This window comes from Geotrypetes seraphini, chromosome 6 (assembly GCF_902459505.1).
Source record: "Geotrypetes seraphini chromosome 6, aGeoSer1.1, whole genome shotgun sequence".
In the NCBI taxonomy this organism is placed as follows: domain Eukaryota; kingdom Metazoa; phylum Chordata; class Amphibia; order Gymnophiona; family Dermophiidae; genus Geotrypetes; species Geotrypetes seraphini.
The window spans coordinates 168,030,146-168,046,992 of NC_047089.1; positions in this window are offsets into that span (position 1 = coordinate 168,030,146).

The following is a 16,847-nucleotide window of genomic DNA, read 5'->3' on the forward strand; positions in this document are numbered from 1 at the left end:
CGCAGTTAGCATCTAAAAGTTAATCGGCTATATCGCATGATAACCAGCAATTTTCAGTGCTGAACGGATAAGTTTAGCAGCCAAATTGGGCCATGTAAATAGCCGTCTTTGGCCACTACAAACAGAACCACTGAACATTGTCTTAGCCAGTTTACATTTTAGCAGCCAAATCCCCCCCCCCCCAACAGATTTTCAATGCCAGTTTTTCAAAAATGGGCCAGCACTGAATATCAGAGGTCAGCGCCAACCATGGGAGATAGCCAGCCTGCCTCCCATGGTCTGAATATCAGCACTTCTATATTTAAACTGAGCAGTGGTCAGCATTTTCTTAAACTCTAGCCTCTGCTTGCTGAATTAGATTTGGATGCAATTCAGAGCTGGACCATAGCCAGCTAATGGCACTGAAAATCCAGTTTTGGGGCCGCTGTCAGATATTCAGCTACCTGGGGAATCCCTTTGGGTAAATTTGGCCAGAGGGAAGGACAAATGCCTGTATCTTGGCGTAGTATACAGACCCCCAAGACATCAAGATGACCTAGATAAGGAATTAATCGGAGATATAGAGAATATCACTTTGAGGGGTGACACAGTATTGGTAGGTGACTTCAACATGCCTGATGTGGATTGGGTCACACTTTCCTCTGCTTCCGGCAACAGCAGGAAGCTATTAAACTCTTTGAATGGAGCAAGACTCAGGCAACTGGTATCTGAACCAACAAGGGATCAGGCAATACTGGACCTAGTACTTACCAATGGGGAAAGTATCACAGAGGTCTCGGTGGGTGAAACCTTGGCCTCCAGTGACCACAATATGATATGGTTCAATCTCAGGAAAGGTTTCACGAAATCTACCACAATGACCAAGGTTCTCAAATTCAAAGACACAAACTTCCAAGACATGGGAGACTTCGTTCACCAGGCGCTACAAAGCCAAGCAGACACCGACAGCGTGGAAGAAATGTGGTCAACTCTGAAAGCCACCATACAGGAAGCAACAAACCGCTATGTTAAATCAGTAAGCAAACGGAGTAGGAACAACAAGCCACAGTGGTTCTCTACGGAGATCTCGGACATCATCAAAGAGAAGAAAAAAGCATTCATCTCTTACAAACAATCAGGGACACAGGATTCTAGAGTAAAATATCTGGCCAAGTCAAGGGCCGTCAAAGCAGCAGTTAAAGAGGCCAAATTCCACATGGAGGAGTCTCTAGCAAAGAACATCCAGAAAGGAGATAAATCTTTCTTCAGGTATATCAGTGACAGAAATAAGAACTCGGGCGGGATAGTACGTCTCAGAAAACCAGACTGAGACTATGTAGAAACGGACTCGGAAAAAGCCCAACTGTTAAATAAATACTTCTGCTCAGTCTTCACCCGCGAGGCGCCGGGAATCGGCCCTCAGCCACAGACAAGGGTTAAATCAGTTGACCCGTTTAGTAGTTTCAAGTTTACACCCAGCAGCGTCTATTGCGAGCTGTCAAAAATCAAGGTCAACAAGGCAATGGGGCCTGACAACCTACACCCTAGGGTGCTCAGGGAGTTGGGTGATGTCCTAGCGGAACCGCTATCCGCGCTCTTCAATCTCTCCCTTAGTACAGGTAACGTCCCGATGGACTGGAAGACAGCTAACGTCATCCCACTCCACAAGAAAGGCTCCAAGATGGAGATGGCAAATTACAGACCAGTGAGTCTCACATCGATAGTGAGCAAACTAATGGAAACCCTAATCAAACACCAATTGGATAGAATCATGGACGAGGAGAAACTACGGGATCCCCGCCAACATGGATTTACTAAGGGGAGATCCTGCCAATCCAACCTGATCAGCTTCTTTGACTGGGTGACGAGGAAGCTGGATGCTGGTGAGTTCCTGGACATCGTCTACCTGGATTTCAGCAAAGCATTTGATAGCGTACCACACCGCAGGTTGCTAAGCAAGATGAGTTCTTTAGGTTTGGGCGACACATTGACAAATTGGGTTGGGAACTGGCTTGGAGGTAGGCTTCAGAGGGTAGTGGTGAATGGCACCCCCTCCGAAATGTCAGAGGTGATAAGTGGAGTGCCACAGGGCTCCGTCCTGGGCCCGATCTTGTTCAACATCTACATAAGAGACTTGACAGAAGGGCTCCGAGGAAGAATAACATTATTCGCCGATGATGCCATGGATAGGAGGAAGAGCCATGTGCTTGAAGGTCAAGGCATTTCTCAAAGAGAATGTATTTGGAAATGCTCACCTCCTTGAAGACACACCCATTGTAAAATTTGAAGGTGAGTTGGTGGGGGGTGGATGTTATTGGCATACACTGGTTAGCAGTTTTGTGGCTATGCATGGAAAGTTATTGATCAAAAATAGGTGATGTAACAAATTCATCTAAGGAATTATTTAAGATTGTTACAAAAAAAAAAAACTTATGAAATCACCTATGAATGCTGTTGTAGGTACTTTTTCCTGCCAGGACTTCTTAAAGGTTATTGTGAATAAGATTCAGTCTATTTCATCTGAATTTTGTGAGGTTGGCCTTCCAGGATTTGGTAATTTACAGGGCATTTTGTGGTCAGAGTTTGAGAATGTTTCGGAACATCAAGTACAGATAGTCATACAGAATTTGAATAAGTCGTCTTGTTCATTAAATCAATGTATTTTCCACTATAAAAGAAGTGGTTGCATCGTCTATTTTGAATTTAGTTTCTCGTTCTTTACAGGAAATTAAGGTCTCAGTTAGTCTGAAAAAAGCAATTATTTGGCTGCTATTGAATGGATGGCAGTCAGTTAGATCATTACCATCCTATTTCTTCATTGAACTTTCTTGCGAAGGTATTGGAAAAGATTGTGCTTGTTCAGTTACAGGAATTTTTAGAGAGGTATTCCATTTTGGATGACTGTCAGTTCGGGATCAGAGCTAAACACTCTACCGAGTTGTTGTTGAGTTCCACGCTAGATTTTTTGCGTACAGATGTAGATCATGGAGATTGTTTTATCAGATAGTGAGTCATATTAGCTTAAACCAGTGAATCGCAAACTGTGTGCCACGGCGAGATTCCAGGTGTGCCACCAGGAAGTCACTTCCAGTGGCGGCTCCTTTCCGCCCCCCTCATGAACCTCATCTATTTTTTCCCTGAGCTCGGGGTCGTGTCTGGAGGGCCTCCGAGCATGCGCGGACGTCAAAGTGATGATGTCATGAGCATGCATGTGATGTCATTATGTCGACAACCGCGCATGCTCGGAGGCCCTCCAGAAACGGCCCCAAGCTCAGAGAAAATGGGGTTGAGGGGTGGGGCAGGGCTGGGCTTGGGCAGTGGGTGTGCCACAGAAAAACATTTGCTCCGTTAGTGTGCCGGACACTGGCTTAAACAAAGACATAGCTGTAAGCAATCAATTAGAGTGCAGAGGGAGCATAATGCCCTAGGAGCAGGGGGGGCGGGGGTGTCGGAGGGGCGGTCTGCCCCGGCAACGACACTCAGCGGCATCAGCGCCCCCCCACCTCCGCGATGGCACTCAGCCACTGAGTGCTGTCACTGTTGCAGCCCAGGAATTTTCCAGACCTGGCCTGCTGTGCACCCCCCCCTAAGGCTGCACCCAGGGCGGATCGCCCCCCCTTGGTACGCCACTACCTAGGAGTAACCCTGAAAGTGCTAAATTATCAATTAGTCAAACGAGTTGCAAAAGAAGCAAAGTGTCCTACTAATGACTCCACAGTTCTGGAAGTTCACACTGTTTGATTAGAGTGTGCACTCTTGAGCAAACGCACTCAATCACATACCCCCTAATTCTATAAAAAGTGCTGAAATTGTGCAGGTCAATATGGACGCATACCTGATTTGCACACAAAATTTAACTGAACAGCAAGCTAATTAATGCCATCATTTGAATCATTTCAAAATTTTAAGAGACATCTAAAAGCACATTTTTTTTCAAATGGCTCTCCCGAATTGAATAATGGAATCGGAACCACAATCTGCATTAATTTGTATTAATTTGTACTGATTCGTGTTGATTTGGATTTATTTATTTCATATAACAGTTTTAGTGGATATGTTTTAGTAATGTTAATTTCTTTGATGCTCTCAATCTCTGCCAGTGACAGATCTGTGAAGTGTGCTGTGCCAGGAGTTGTATTAAGACCTGCACTAAAATATGATTGTTTGCTATCAGGATGCTTCAGAGAATTTTCTATCTCTTAAATTTGTTTTATTTTTTTTTTTTAATGTTTATCTTCTTTCATTATTTCTATTTTCTATTGCTTTGATTTTTGATCTTGGAAATGTATTATAAGTTACTATTACTTATTTTTAATTTATAGGTATTTTAGCTAGATTGTGAGCCTTCGGGACAGATAGGATAGTTTTTCTCAAGTACCTACCGTATTTTTCACTCCATAAGATGCACTTTTTCCACCCCAAAAAAGGGGGTGGAAATGTAAGTGCGTCTTCTGAAGCGAAGATACAAATTTGTTAAGCTTGCTGCCGCCGACGCATCTTTTAAACCCCCCCTGCCACCGCATATTTTAACACCCCCCCCCCACATACAGCTGCATATTTTTAAACCACCTGCCACTACCGCAGCTGCTGCCGCTGCCACTTTTTTTTTTTTTAAATACCCCGTGCCACCACTGCATCTTTAAGACCTACCTGCCCGCCCCCTTGCTGCCGTTGTACTTGGTGGTCCAGCGTATTTCTTGGCCAGCAGTGCCACAGGCCAGAAGCACAGAGATCAGGAGCAAACCCTCCGCGCTCCTGCCTGGGCCCGCACTGATCTCCGAATGGCTGCAGTCAGCTCTTGCAGGACTCGCGAGAACTGACTGCAGCCATTCGGAGATCTGCGAGGGTCCAGGCGGGAGTGCAGAAGGCTTGCTTCTGATCTCTGCGCTTCTGGCCTCTGCGCCACTGGCTGGGAAAGATGAGAGCCGTCTAAGGAGGAAGGAATTTAAAAAGGTACCAAGGGGGTATGATTAAAGGTACGGGGAGGATGATTAAAAAAGGTACTGGGGGTATGTGGTGAGATGATTTAAGATACTGGGGGGCACATGGGGGTATGGGGGATGTTTTAAGGTACTGGGAGGCACATGGGGATATGGGGGATGATTTAAGGTACTGGGGAGGCATGTAGTTGTATGGGAGAATGATTTAAGGTACTGGGGGCATGGGGGATGGTTTACGGTACTGGGGACACGTGGGGGTATGGGGTTGATTTAAAGTACTGGGGGTTACGTGGGGGGTATGGGGCCTAACTGCCTGCCTGTCACTAGGCCTCTAGGCCTGCCTGCCTGCCTGCCTGCACTAGGCTACTAGGCCTGCCTGCTCTGTGTCCTGTCCCGGCCTACCACTAGACCACCAGAGGGGGGGAACAAGGTACAGAGCCTGGCATGGAGGGGGGACAAAGTGCAGAGCCTGGCAAGGAGAATTTGGCTCAGAATTTTTTTTTCTTGTTTTCCTCCTCTAAATCTAGTGTGTCTTATGGTCAGGTGCGTCTTAAGGAGCAAAAAATACGGTAATTTCATTTTAGTCTGATACATTGCAAACCGCTTAGGTCAGTAAAATGCAGGAGCGGTATATCAAATCTTAAATAAACATAAACAATTATTGTCGCTAATTAGAATCAAGTACAAGTGGGGGGTCACGTGATGAGTCTGGAGTGAGCGGACGTGTTTTTTGAGCTCCCTGACCTCGGGTCTCCTAATCCCGGCTTAACTCCCTATAAACTACTGGCTGGCTATCTAAGCTCCCCCCGGATCTTTTGCTACGGTTGGGAGTGTGCGAGTAGCGTCTCGCCGGGTCGCTGGGACCTGGAATGCCGGTACGGGTAGCAAAGACACATAAGCAGAAGTCGGCCCTGTCTGGGGCTAAGATGGCGGCGTCCACGACTCCCGTTTCGGCACCGGCACAGTGGGGTGAATGGGCCCAGGAAATCTCCCGCATGGTTACAGCGGCCCTGGAAGATCGTTTGCACAAACTGCAATCTGCAATGGAGGGCATAAATGAGCGCTTCGAGTCCCACGCTACCCGCATCGCAGCGGTGGAGCAATGCATATCAGATGGGGAGGACGCGGCTTCACAAGATCGGGAAAGTGTGCTCGCCCTGAAGGCTCAGGTGGCCAACCTAACCAGCCGGCTAGATGATCAAGAAAACCGCCAGCGGCGGAATAACTTACGGGTGGTGGGTCTGCCGGAGCTTCGGGCAGATCAGGATCTGTATAACTTTTTCCAAGTTTGGCTCCCGACGCGGCTGGGCCTAGAGCCGCCGGTGGCGGGCTTTCTGTGCGAACGGGCTCATCGCCTGGGGCAGCGCTCGGGAGATTCTAACCGTCCCCGAGCTGCGATAGCGCGGTACCTGAACTGGAAAGAGAAAGAACTCATCCTTCATGCTTACAGGAAAGCCGGTTTGCTGGAATATGAGGGGCGGAAGTTGCTGTTATTTAATGACTACTCCCTCCACGTGGCGTCCCTCCGCAGAGAAATGGCGCCCCTGTGCACAGCATTCCATCGGAGAGGAGTGCGCTTCGCGCTAGTCTACCCAGCGTCTCTGCGTGTCTGGCGGGAGGGAAAGCCTTACATCTTCCCTGATCGTGCGGAGGCCCAGCGCTATTTGGATTCCCTGCCTGTGGCCGACAACGGAGGAGTCCCTGCAGCAGATCGGGTGGCTTGAGCCGCATGGTCGGGGCGTTCTGCATCCAGTCTTTGCCTCTTGACTTTCTGCTTGCTGACCAGTGGTAGAGACTGTGACACTGCGCTTCCCGGTGCTCTGCTGGCTGGTCTCGGCTGGCGTGAGCGGGGGAGGATGGTGGGACTGGAGACTGGCAAGGTTTGGTGTTTTTGCCGTGCTCCCTTGCTGTTGGGATGAGGGCTGGACTGGTTTCAAGGTTCCCAGCCTTCTTCATTTTCTATCTCTGGTTGTTGTTTGCTTTTCTAGCTGGGATTACATGGGCAGTGTTGTTCTTACTGTGGTGGGTGGGCTTTATTGTTGACTATCTGCCAGTACTCTTTCTTTGTTTTGGGGGACCCGGGGGTTTTTGAGAGCTCTGTAGGGGATTTTGGGTTGTTCCTGTTTTTGGGTGTGCTGTACATTGTTTTTTCCCTCTCCTTATTCTGTTTTGTCAGGGGTAGGGTTTTTGGGGATGCCTCCGGGGATTGTTTCCTATGGGGGAAGGGGTGGGGCTGTTCCCTATTTTTTCATTCTGTGCTGGGGGGCACTGGGGATGGCTCTGGGATAGTGCTTTTTCAGGGGGTGGGCTGTGGTTGGAGGGTAGGGGGGGTTGGGGTGGGGGGGTAGGGGGGGGCTGTTGTGTTTGCTTGTGGGGTTGGATGGCTGTGGTTTGGATGGGTTGTGGAGTAGACTGTGTGTGGGGGGGTGCAGCGATCCCGGGGGTGGATGCACTGGATTTTTTGTTCTGAGTTCCTGCTTGGGGGGATTTTGGTTCTCTGGGTTCAAGATGGGAGGCCTAGCTGGGGGGCAGCCCGTCTCTACTACTTTCAAGTATACTGCTCTTACAGTTGGGACATTTTTTCATCATGACTAAGTTGACCATATCTACTTTAAATGTAGACGGGATTCATTCCCCTATTAAGAGGAAAAAATTGTTATCTTGGTTCCGAAGGAGGGGGACGGATATCGCTTTTGTGCAAGAAACCCATCTTTCGGTTGCGGAACATCTTAAGCTGCGGCGAGATTGGGTAGGCGAGGTCTGTTCGTCCTCCTTTGGTGCCCGGAAGCGAGGGGTTGCCATTCTTATTCATAAACAGTTGCCCTTCCATGTTCATAAAGTTCTCCAAGATCGGGATGGCCGCTATGTTATTGTTTTGGGGGAACTATGGGGTCATAAGTGACTATTGTGTAATGTGTATGCTCCTAATGTGTATAATCATAAATTTTTTTCAGATTTGCTTGCCAAGATAGCCATGTATCCTGAGTACCAACCGGTGGTAGGAGGGGACTTCAATATTACCGCTGATCCCGCACTGGATTGTAGACCGGCCAAGGGTGGGACCAGGGACCACGGAGCCAAGGGGGTAAACTTTTTGCTTAGCCAGTTGCAGCTGTTGGACACTTGGAGGATTTTGCACCCCGCGGAGCGCACTTACACTTTTTACTCGCATCCCCACAATGTATATGCCAGATTGGATTACTTGTTGGTGTCGCCCTCTCTGCTCTCCAGAGTGTCTGGGATTGATATCGAGGAGGTTCCCCTGTCGGACCATTCACCAGTCGTCATGGAGCTTCAGTTCACGCCGGATCCTGAGGAACGCCATTGGAAATTTCCGTGCTCTCTATATCGAGATCTCGACTTTCATAAATATCTTCGGGAGCAGTGGTTGGAGTATAGTTCACACAACTATACCGAAGATGTTGGTCCAGTGACTTATTGGGAGGCCTCCAAGGTGGTCCTGCGAGGGTTTATTATTGCTTATCTGGCTCGTAAACGGCGGTCCCTAGATGCGGAATTGTTGACTCTATCGGGGGAGCTTCGACAGCTGCGGGCGCGCCATTGTACTTCTCTCTCACTGGATGACAAACTTCGTCTCTTGAACGTCCGGCGGCAGATCGATGCCATCCTGACACAGAGGGCTTCCCGCGATATTTATTTTCAACGGTATAAATTGTATGCCTGGGGGGGTAAGACAGGGAGGTTGTTGGCTAATTTGGTCCGGCCTCCGCGTACCAGGCAGGTTATCCTCTCCATCAGAGACCCAAAGGGTACCTGTTACACGCAGGAGCACCAGATTCAGCAGCAATTTGTTCAATTTTATGAATCTCTGTATGCGAATAGACCGTTCTCGGACGCTGACCGGGATGCTTTCTTTCAGGGGCTTCGGCTCCCTCGGTTGACAGACGCCCAGTTGGGGCAATTGAATGCCCCTATTAGTCCAGAGGAAGTGCAGATTGGTATCAAGCAGCTTAAGTTAACTAAGGCACCGGGCCCGGATGGGTTTGGATCTGAGTATTATAAGATTCTGTCGGATCAGATCTCTCGCGGTTTGGGGTCTCCTAATATGGCTCATGTGGTGCTGCTGCCTAAGCCTGGCAAGGATACGGCCCAGGTGGGTTCCTATCGGCCTATCTCCCTCCTTAATCAGGATGCCAAACTCTTTGCCGCACTTTTGGCGCGTCGTTTGAATGTCTTTTTGCCGCTCTTGATCCACGAGGACCAGGCTGGATTCGTGCCAGGCCGTTACGCGTCAATGAATTTAGTTAGAGCTTTGATGGCCCTCCATTCCAGGCGTGGCCTGGCTGGAGAATCGGCTATTGTAGGCCTGGACATGGAAAAGGCCTTTGATAGTATCTCCTGGCAATATCTCTTCTGGATTCTGCGGCAGTTTGGCATAGACGGTGCTATTCATCATTGGATCAGTAGCTTATACATCCAGCCACAGGCCAGGCTGTTGGTCAATGGTCAGTTTACTGCACCGTTTGCTTTAGGTAGGGGGACGCGACAGGGCTGCCCGCTGTCCTCGTTGCTTTTCGTGTTAGCTATTGAGCCATTGGCGGCTAGGATTCGAGCTGATCCGGATATTCGGGGCATTCATATTGGAGACCAGGAGAGTCGCATTAATCTTTTTGCTGATGATATTCTTCTTTATCTGGACCATCCCCGGAGGGATTTGGGGCGGGTTCTCGCTTTGGTCCGCTCCTTTGGAGATATTTCTGGGCTGCGAGTTAACTGTGATAAATCTGAACTTCTTCCATTGCGGTCTACCCGGGTGGAGGCTTGGCATGCGAGCCTAGAGATTCCCCCGGTGAAGGGGCCGATGCGATATCTGGGAGTATATTTAAGTCCTGATCTCAAGCTTCTGTATCGCTATAATGTGCTCCGCCATTTGGAGGAGATTCGGCATTTGTGTGAGAAATGGAGAGAACTCCCCCTGGGGGTTTGGGGTCGTGTGGCTTTGACTAAGATGGTCCTCCTTCCCAAGATTTTGTATCCGTTGCAGGCTATACCGCTCTGGGTTAATGCTAAGGAGGTGCGTCTGTTTCGTTCGCTTATCTCCTCTTTTGTTTGGCGTCATAAGCGGGCCCGGATTAGCTCTGCTACCTTGGCCTTGGATAAATATAGGGGTGGTCTAAACCTTCCTGATCTTCGCTATTATAATGTTGCCGCTTTGTTCCGCTTTATTCATGAAGGATGGTCGGGTTGTTATAAATTCTCTTCCCAGAGCTGGGTGGAGTCTTGGTGTGCCCCTCACTCGGTCTTGTCTCTTTTGCATATCCCATTGTCGGTTATCCCGGGAGGGGGGGCTAAGTTTGCATATCTTTTACCTATGAGGCGGGCGTGGCGGTGGTGGAGACGGCGGCAGGGGAAATCTCCGGCTGCATCCCTTTTGTTGCAGTTATATGGGAATTCCGACTTCCCGCCGGGAGTGGGACACGCCTGGTTCCGGCAGTGGGAGCAGAGAGGGGGTAGAACACTTCATGATATTGTCTCCGTGGGGGGGGGGGTCGGTTTCCTTCTTTTGCACAGCTGCAGACCCACTGGCACTTGCCTCGGACTCACTTCTGGGCTTACCTCCAGGCCCGGCATTATTACTTCTCTCTTGACCGTCGCTGGGGGGATGCTTGGCTCTGTGGTCCCTTGGATGTTCAGTTTTTTCAGGTCTCTCCAGCTTCCAACAAGTTGGCTACCTGGTATCGGATTCTGAAGGCCGCCTCGGATTTGGGATCTATTGACCGTTTGGCCTCCCGGTGGCAATCGGAGTTCGGTATTGCCTTGGATCGTAAGGCCTTTCTTGATCTCTTTGCCACCGTGCACGCCCTGGGGGGTTCCACGGACTTTAGGGAAATGCAATTTAAAATTTTGCATCGGGCTTATTTATATCGGGCTCAGGGAGCTCGTATGGGCCTTTGGGAGGACGCCGTTTGTGTTAAATGTAAGCGTTTCGTGGGTACCCTAACACACCACTTTTTGGAGTGCCCTTCTTCTGCAATCTGGCTGCAGGTACTCCCCTTTTTGGAGCGCCTTCTTCAACGAGCTATACCATGGTCTTATGGTTTTCTGCTCTTGGGGGATCAGCGTGATTTGATTGAGGGGGGGCTCACGCTCCCTCAACGCAGGGTTCTTTACATGGCTGTCTTGGTAGTAAAAAAGCTCCTGTTGCAGCATTGGGTGGACGAGTCTGTGGCATCCTTTTCGCATTGGCTGGCTCGTTTGGCTCTGGTGGGGAGCTATGAGCTTCAGCGTCTTCCTAAGGCTGGGAGTTTGACTCACCGCTGCTATCGAGATCTGTGGCAGAGGGTGTTGCAGCTCTGCTCCGGTTTGGAGTCGGAGGGCATGTCTTCCTCTCCTTGATTTGTTTCCTAGTGGGGGTGGTTGCGCTTTATCCCTCTGTCTTCCTGATTTTGCTTTTGCTTTTGCTTCTGTTTTGTTTTTGATCTTTCTCGGGTGGCTGCACCAGTGTGGATGTAGGGGGTGAGTATTGGGTTGCTTGGATGTTTGGCTGTCTAGTGGTATGCGTAGGGAATGATTGTTGTGGTCTGGGTTGCGTGAGTGGGACTGACGTGTGTTTGTGTGGTGGGGTTTGGTATTTTAAAATGTCAATTGTGAGGGGAACCCACTCATGGGGTTTTTGTACTGCGATTATTTGTTGTTCTGATATCCTGTACTGTTTCTGGATGCTCTGTTTTCTGATTGTTTCACTCGTGGTTGTGTGTTCCTTTGCAGTTGTCAATAAAGATAATTTACAAAAAAAAAAAAAAAAAGAATCAAGTACAAGTTACATGCGTAAATTTAGACATGATATCCGTGCTTAAATTTTACGTGCATGTCATAAAAAGGATACAGAAATGGGCAGGTCATGGGTGGGTTGGGACGGTCCTTAAGTTCCCCACGTAATTACAGAATAAGGGCAACCATGCATAACTTTAGGCATGGGCATTTGTAGCACATCTGTGAGTGCTTCCCAGATGTGTGCATTATTCTATAAACTGCGCCTAACTTTAAGCACAGGGTACAGAATAGCGCTTTTTTTCTATGCTGATTTTTGTAGGTGCCATATGTAGAATTTCCTCTTATCAAACAGTGAACACTATTTTCCAAAGACAAAAAGAGAGGAATGTTCAGATTTTGCCTGGTCATTTCCATGTTTTAACAACATAGGTTATGTCATTGACATACATGGGCTTGTTGTGCCACTGGGGCTTGCATGCATCTGTGAAGCTGAAAGCTACGCCGTTGATAGTTTCACTACCAGCAGGGGCTCCAGCGGAGAGGTCAGACTAGTGATGCTCCACCCATCTGGGCAGCAGCAGATGGGCAGCGTTGGAGGAGGAGGATCGCGTTTGATGCAACAATAGCAACAACATTGAATTTATACTGCAGAGAAGAAAGGCCCGGCAATCTACTTCTGTATTCTGCCATGAAAACATGATGATGTTTATCAAGTCACTAGAACTCAAACATGAGTAAATGGGTGTCAGGTCAAAAGCACGCCGGGACAAAGGCGCGCGCAGACAATTGAGCGCAGCGCGGAGGCGCGCGCTGCAGAAAATTACTGTTTTTAGGGCTCCGACGGGGGGGGCGTGGGGGGAACCCCCCCACTTTACTTAATAGAGATCGCGCCGCGTTGTGGGGGGTTTGGGGGGTTGTAACCCCCCACATTTGACTGAAAACTTCACTTTTTCCCTGTTTTTAGGGGAAAAGTTAAGTTTACAGTAAAATGTGGAGGGTTACAACCCCCCAAATCCCCCACAACGCCCCCACAACGCCGGCGCAATCTCTATTAAGTAAACTGGGGGGGCTCCCCAACAAAACCCCCCGTCGGAGCCCCTAAAATCTGTAATTTTCTTCGGCGCGCGCCTTTGTCTTTTGCGGGGTTGTCTATGAACCGAGTAAATGGTATCTAACATGTCATTGACATCTCCCATGTTATTGCAAATAACAGTTCATCTCTACTGAATAGCAGGCCTAAACTAAACTGACATGATCACTAGTCAGTGCATATATTCAGTGATACTACCTACCGGTATATGGATCACAGTGCTGAATAAATGTACAGTATTAATTTAATTGCTAGTGCCAATTCCTGTAGTGACCATGTCAGCTAAACATTTGCCCCTATATTTAGGGTTACCAGATTTTCCCGAAAGAAAATCCGGACCCATGTCCAAGCCCATAAGCCTGCCCAGTTCTGCCCCATCCCGCATCATCCCTGCCCCCAGCACCACCACCCTTAACCTGTTCATGCGGCGGGACAGCATCCGCACATGCGTGGATGTGATGCAATGACATTGCACGCATTCATGCATGCGATGCGATGACATCGCCCATGTGCGCGTGACGTACCGCATTGCATCCTTGCATTCGCAGATGCCATCCCGACGTCAGAAGCTTTTTAAAATCCGGACAAAGTGCCAGTTTTGAAAAGCCGCCCGGACCCCCGGGACATGTCCAGGGAAATCTGGTAACCCTACCTATATCCCTTCCCTGAAGTACAGAATCATTCTTTTGATATCACCATTACAGAGAATTCAGCAGAGGGAGCACAGTGACCATGCTCTTGTTTTTATGACTGTTCAAGCTATAAGCGAGGCCTAATTTTATAGCCATTAAGGATTCAGAGAGATGACAAAATTGACAAGTTGCCTATCTCAGAAGACAAAAAGCCTAAACTGCTGCCATCTATCTGTCAGCATGCAAATATATTTAATTATTCTCAAAACAATTTATGCAGCTCTTCAACATAGATTTCTACTTGTAATTTTTAATAATTGCTATTGCTTTCTATCATTTTACCAAAGTAAAAAATTTAAATATTGCCTAGTATTTTATTACCTGATGTAGAAAGTACGGTAGTCCTCTGGGTGGCTGGAGGAAGAGAAAAAGTCCGAACATGCCTCCTCCCCTGCATATCTCAAGTCTTAAAAGGATAATGAAGATAGGAGACAGATGAAGAAGGACACAGGCATTGCAAGGTATGCAAACCCAATTACGTGAAAAGGATTTGGGTGATTATTTGCCACCAAAGTGGTTGTTTTTAAACTTGCTTGCTTCTGTTTTCTAATTGCAGGAGCACTGGAAGGTGTGTGTGTATGTTGAGAAGATATGTATATTACTAGAGGCTATCACTCTTCCTATATAATGAAACTGTCACCTGAATGTGTCCGAGATGTGCACTATAAAAAGACCTGGATGTCAGCTATTTCTGTAGCTGGCCCAAAATTGTGGAATGCACTGAATGAACCATTAAGTTTATGTTCTAATTTTGGATCATTCAAAAAAACTTCTGAAAACTCATTTATTTGTAAAAGCCTTCTATTAATAAGGAATTACTGCTTTGATGCACTTATTTCCTAGGATCATTCTTTTTACTGAGTTTGTATTTTAGTATGTTTTTATGTGAATTTGTATTTTTTTGTAGGTCTGACATTTTATGTACGTTTACTTTGTAATTATCCGCTTAGTTGATAGGTGAAATAGAAATTTTAAAAATAAATAAATAATACCAGGTGATGGCATAGCTAGACAACAAAATGTTTTCCCACTATCCCCACCGCACTCCTGCTCTATGTCTCTTAAAATAAATACCTAAATAGGGGGGAGCGGGATCCCCAGGCCCTGCCAGCTGAAGACCCCCCCTCCCCCTTCAGCAGTCAGAGCTCTTCCAAGCAGCAGTCCGTGGCAATGTTCCTAAGTCACTACCACCAGCAGCAGGTTGCTCATGCCCAGCCACAGGAAGAATGCCACAATTTTGAGTGAGCCGGATTCCAAATTGTGGCCCAGCCCACCAAGGCCCACCTGTGGCTTTGCCATTAGTACCAGGAAGATGTCATATGGCCATAGTTCTATATTTGACTTAAGAATGCAAATATTGGTTATCCATATGTACAAAGAAAGAGTACCCTTGTTCAGAATTTTTTGTCCATCTAAATTTTATAAAACCATGGAATATACGTGAGCCCCCTTCTTATGCACAAAACCAAAAAGCAGGTAAGTCCAAATAAAAGAAGTAAATCAGTCAAAAAACATAAAGTCCAATTTATAAAAATCAATGACCTGACGTGGCTACGTTTTGCCCACAGGCTGCATCAGGGGTAGTGACTATAGGGGAAAAGAACAAGAAATAAACCCCTGCTATTCAACACTTCTGTATCACACAGCAAATTAAAACTTCTTGTTTAAAATGGCATCAGTTCTTGCTCAAAGGTGAAGACAAGTGAAGTTGTTCAAAAAGTTTGGAAATCCTTATCAGAAAAAGAGTCGCTCCAGAGGTTCAGAACGACTTCCTTTTGGACATGGACAATTTGGAGAATTTATAGCTGCATCCACCGCCCTTAGTTGAAACATCATTTTGCAAAACAGGGCCGCTGTCAGGCTACTTTTGAAGTTGCAGTATAATTAAAGCAGCTGGACTCTCAATGTTAAGCTAAGTATCATTGAGTTTGAATTTTTCCATCATTTTTGGAACTGTGTGTTCCCAGGAATTTTGCTTGTGGTTCACTTTGCATTTTCACTTTCATGTGTTTTTTTGCGGACTGTAGTTAAAATGGACTTTAACAGAAAGTGGAGGTTTTTTTGACCAGTGACTGTGGTGGCTCCTGTGTTACTATTTATGGACTATTGATGTCCTAAGTAAGGAGTGTTGCCTCTAAGGTCATTTTTTCTCCACTGTTATGTTTGAGTCTTTGTATTATCTTTTTGATAGTTTGCTGGTGCTTCAAGGCAATTTCCTTACTCTAGGGGCTCCTTTAACGAAGGTGCGCTAGTGTTTTTAGTGCACGCTAGCCAAAAAACTACCGCCTGCTCAAGAGGAGGCGGTAGCGGCTAGCGAGCGCTATTCCGCGCGTTAAGGCCCTAATGCACCTTCGTAAAAGGAGCCCTATATTTTGCTGTGTTTGAATTTTCTATTATGGATTAACATGGTGATACCTTGATTTATGTGCAAGTGCTAGCTAGTCAGAAGTGATAATAATCAGAACAAATAAAGTGAAATCAATTCCTTTTCCCAATGCTGCTTTGTCTTGAAATTCTGCAAAATATGCAGAAAAAAATACAATTTTATCTACATATATAAAGACATCTTTTGTCCTTTTATTTAGTAATAGACAAAACATCACTGATACTTCATATTAAATCCTGAACAAGCACTGTATCAATCATATAGATTTTATTGCTTTTTTCCAGAGCTATGAGTACAAGCAATGAATAAACCGACTCTTCACAATCTTAAACAATGTCACCCCTGTTATTCCTTCTCAATGATGTGTGACTTAATATATGTTTAAAGCACTCGCATCAATTAAATTAAGTGACAGGGGGTGGATCTATTTGATTTTATGACTAATCCGTAGTTCAATTAGGTAAAAGCCTACATCGTCATTATACATAAAATATTTTCATGTAACAGAATTTGTTTTCATTATAAATATTAGATTTTGCCTAGTGTATTTCATTTCTTACATGTGTTGTGCTGCTCATGAGGATAGGGTAGTAAGGGTGACAGCCTCTATACTGATGCAAAGGAACCTATGGACCCTTAACCAGATCTATGCTCCTCCCACCAGAGTATGTATTGCAAATGGAAAATGTAGTGATTGAAAAATTAGCTCACCAGTTTTCAACAGTAGCTCAAGGTGAATTACATTCATGTATGGTTGTTTTGTTCCTGTCCCCAGAGGGCTTGCAATCTAAGGGACAATTCTAGAATTTGACGCCTCCAGTTAGGAGTGCTGAAGCCATATGCTGAATGTTAATTCTGTAACAGTATCTATGCACCAAAATGCTGTTATAAAATACTATTATAAGCCAGAATTACCATACCTAGATTGACATACCATGCAATGCACATAATTTGGAGACGTGAGCTCTTTTTTTTTTTTTTTTACATTTTCCTCATTTAACACAGTTACCCTTTTGAAAATACAG